Source organism: Petaurus breviceps, unplaced genomic scaffold (assembly GCF_028583685.1).
Source record: "Petaurus breviceps papuanus isolate PSGF00001 unplaced genomic scaffold, PetGlider_PUasm1.0 90417, whole genome shotgun sequence".
NCBI lineage: Eukaryota > Metazoa > Chordata > Mammalia > Diprotodontia > Petauridae > Petaurus > Petaurus breviceps.
In genome coordinates this window covers 1,808,209-1,811,807 of record NW_027187245.1, presented here as the reverse complement: position 1 = coordinate 1,811,807, position 3,599 = coordinate 1,808,209, and the positions used below count along the sequence as shown (strand labels likewise).

Genomic DNA, 3,599 nt, shown 5'->3' with positions numbered 1-3,599 from the left:
CATGGGCGTGATGCACATGCCAATAAAACCAATGAGATCTTTAGCTGCATTAAGGAAGGTGTGGCTTCCAGGAACCGAAAAGTGAGAGTCCCATCATGGTCTGTCCCTGTCAGACCTCATCCAGAGTAGCATGCTTAGCTCTGGTTTCCACAGTTTAGGACACAGGTAACCTGGAGCGTGCCTACAGGACCCTCGCCAATACAGCAAAGTACTTTTAGCAAGATGGGAGTTGGTGGAAATGACTGGGCATGTTTACCCCAGAGGCAAGAAGACTAAGATGGGAAATGATAGCTATGTTCAAGTTATTTGAAAGAGCACCATGTGGAGAAGGGCTTGCAGCTGTTCTGTTTGGCCCCAGAGGGCAGAGCCAGAAATAATGGGTGCAATTCCTAAAGCAGCCAATTTGGGCTTAATGTCGCGAAAACAATCAGAATTGTAAAAAAGTCCAGTAGACTTTGCAGAGAGTTGGTGGGTTCTTTCAAGCAGAATCTGGATGAACACCTGTCAGATAAGTTATAATGGTATATGTATCCTTAGGTGTACGAGCTGAACTAGACAGCTGCAGGGCACCTTTACAATCACCATTCTGTAACTGAGATCTAGTTTTGACCTCTGGGGCCAAGCAGAAGTCAAATCCTTCTTCAGCATCACAATCTTTTAAATGCTTGATGAGAACGATCATATACTCCCCTAAATATTTACTTTTCGAGGTTAAACAATATATAATGATAATGGGATGACATGGTCCCCTGGCCCCATACTGAACTGATCACCTTCCTATAGACACAACACAGCTCATCAATCTCATTGTTGAAACATAGGTGTACTACATTCATAAGTGACCACAATGGTCCAGATGTAGGGCTTGTGATGCTGAAGGAGGATTCAACTTCTGTTTGCCCCAGAGGGCAGACAGAGAATAGGAGAGGGAGCAGCATTAAGAGGGTCAAAGGGCACAAAATTAGAGAAACAAAGTCTTACTGTCCCTGGCCCAGTCAGACTACACTTAGGGTATGGTAGTCAGTTTGGGGCTCTTTGTATGCAATGGGTAGTCTGTGCCCCTCCTCTTTTTTTTGACAGTTGTCCATTTTTATTGCATATGCCAAATAGAAGGGTGCTATGTACAGAGGAGATAGGGGAAGATCATTTTTTAGTCTCCTTCTCTTTGGACAAAGTCTTGATGATCTCCTCTTTCTTAGCCTGCAGACTCTCTTCCCGATGCTTTCATGCTTCTTTAGTCTTAGAACTTCGAGCTTCAGCCTGGTCATCCAAGAGCTTCTTCCAGGCCTTGCCTGCCTTTAGTTTATGAATGTGCTCCATCAGGATTCGCTTATCCTTGAACACATTTCCCTTCACCTTCAAGTACAGGCTGTGGTACATGTGGTGGTCAATCTTTTTGGATTCACGATATCTTAGAAGCAGACAGTGAAGAATCCTCATTTGCTTCATCTAGGTCTCCTTCTCAGGCATACAAACTTTGGCAGTACCCTTTCTCTTACCAGTACCCATGTGCCTGCCCTTCCTTCAAGCCAGAGTATTTTTTCGGCATCTGGTGCACAGTAACGGGCTTCTGGATGATAAGCCCATCTTTAATCAGCTTCCGGATATACTGGTGGGAATTGGTATTGGCAATTTCATTGGTCTCATTGGGGTCAAGCCATACCTTCTTCTCTCCACATCGAAGGACACTAGAGGCAAGCTTCTTCTGAAGCCTGAGCATACTCATGGCTGCAGCCGCAGCACAGAAAAGGAAAGGCTGTGCCCCTCCTCTTAATGCACCCTAATATTGCATTAGCCTTTTGGGCTGCCAGATCAGCTTGCAGGTCACTGAACTCCCATGATCCTTTTCACAAAAAAAAATTTTTGCCATACCTGCTCAGTCCTATATTGGGGATGTTGAGCTTTTGAACCCAAGCATTGGAGTTTATGTTTATCCTTATTATATTTGTATATTCTAGACTGTCAAAGGAGCATTGGTCTTTTTATACCCTGCTTCTCACTCATCTACTTCTGTCCTTCCAGAAGTTAGATTCAAATCATCCTTCTTCCATTCTTTCGAGACAATCCTCATTCAGAGAAACAGCCCAGACTATGCAAATCACTACAAAGTTCCCATGACCTTTGCTGTCTCCTGGAATAAGGAGACAGCACATTATTGTTCTTACTGGTCTTTTCACTACCTGCTGATGCAGACTGCCCACATGCCGTGCTTGCTCATTATGTTGAGTACCCCTTGCAACTCACCCTGCCAAGATACCAAGCCTTAATTTGTTACCCACTTCCTGTCTTGATCAACTGTCCACACTTAGCTACCTTGCTCAACACCTTTAGAACATTTCTACAAAAACCCTAACGCAAACTGAAGATACCCCCAGTAGGATTGTGGAGGTCTTCTATAGCCTCCTTTGCCATCTCCTCCCTACCTGAGGCCTTTATTCCATCCCATCAGCCTTTTCAAGAGCCATGTTATATCAGCTATTATTACAGCATCCAAATAATAATTACATCAATTATACTCCAAGTTCAAAACCTTAAAGTTATCTAACTCCCCTGTTCTCCAAAACAGATCACTTACCAAATCCTATTGCTTTATCCTCTAAATGTCTCCTTTAGCCATCCTCACTGCCCCTACCCTACCCATGGGCTTGTTAGTTCCCTCCTAACTGAGTTCTTCACCAATTCATCCTGTGGCTGCATTCACCATCCTGAAATCCTGCTTTCATCATGCCATTTCCCCAATCCATAAGCTTCTGGAGTTCCCCAAAACCTTAAAGCTAAAATCAAAACTACCAACTGAAACTATCAATCAAGACCCTGCACTACCAGGCCTTTCATCCTCATTTCTCTTTATTTATTTCTTTTTCTTTATTTTAATGCTTTATTAACTTCTGATTTACATCATTCGTTTCTGCCAGATTTTGAGTTACAAATTTTCTCCCCATTTTTCTCCTACCCACCGCCCCAATATAGCAGTCCCACAGGATATCCCCTTCTCCAATCTGCTGTCTTCCATCTTTTCTCCCATACCCCTTTCAACTTTTCCAGTGGGTCTCTATGCCTCAGTGAGTGTATATCTTATTTCCTGATTACAGGTAATATGGTATTAATAATATATATATATATACACACATATACATATATATATTTGAATATTTGATTTTAAAACTTTGAATTCCAGATTCATTCCCTTCCTTCCTTGTCACACACCCTTACTGGGAAGAGAAGCAGTTCAGTATAGGTTGTACATGTGTGGCTAATGTAAAACAATAACATAGTAGATATATTGTAAAAAACTGACTATATTTTCTTCCCTCCTGTCCCACCTTCCACTTGTTCTATATTCTCTACTTTGATCCTGTCCCTTTTCAAAAGTGGGTGCTTCCACCTTCCCTGCCCCACAGCCTACCCTCCCTTCCATCATCACCCCTCTCATCCCATCCCCCTCCTACTCTCCCGTAGGGTGAGATATCCTATTTATTGTGTATTTTATTCCCTCCCTAACCCAAATTCATTGAGAATAAGGTTGACCCATTCCCTTTTGCCTTCCTATTGTTCCCCTCCATTGTAACCATTTTCCCTTGCCTCTTCTGTATGAGATA

At 42.8% G+C, this 3,599-nt stretch overlaps 1 pseudogene; it reads right to left on the bottom strand.

Moving 5' to 3' along the window:
• Nucleotides 1-1,076: 1,076 nt before the first annotated feature.
• LOC138177471 (large ribosomal subunit protein eL19-like) lies at nucleotides 1,077-1,750 on the bottom strand (annotated as a pseudogene).
• Between the last annotated feature and the right edge of the window lie 1,849 nt (nucleotides 1,751-3,599).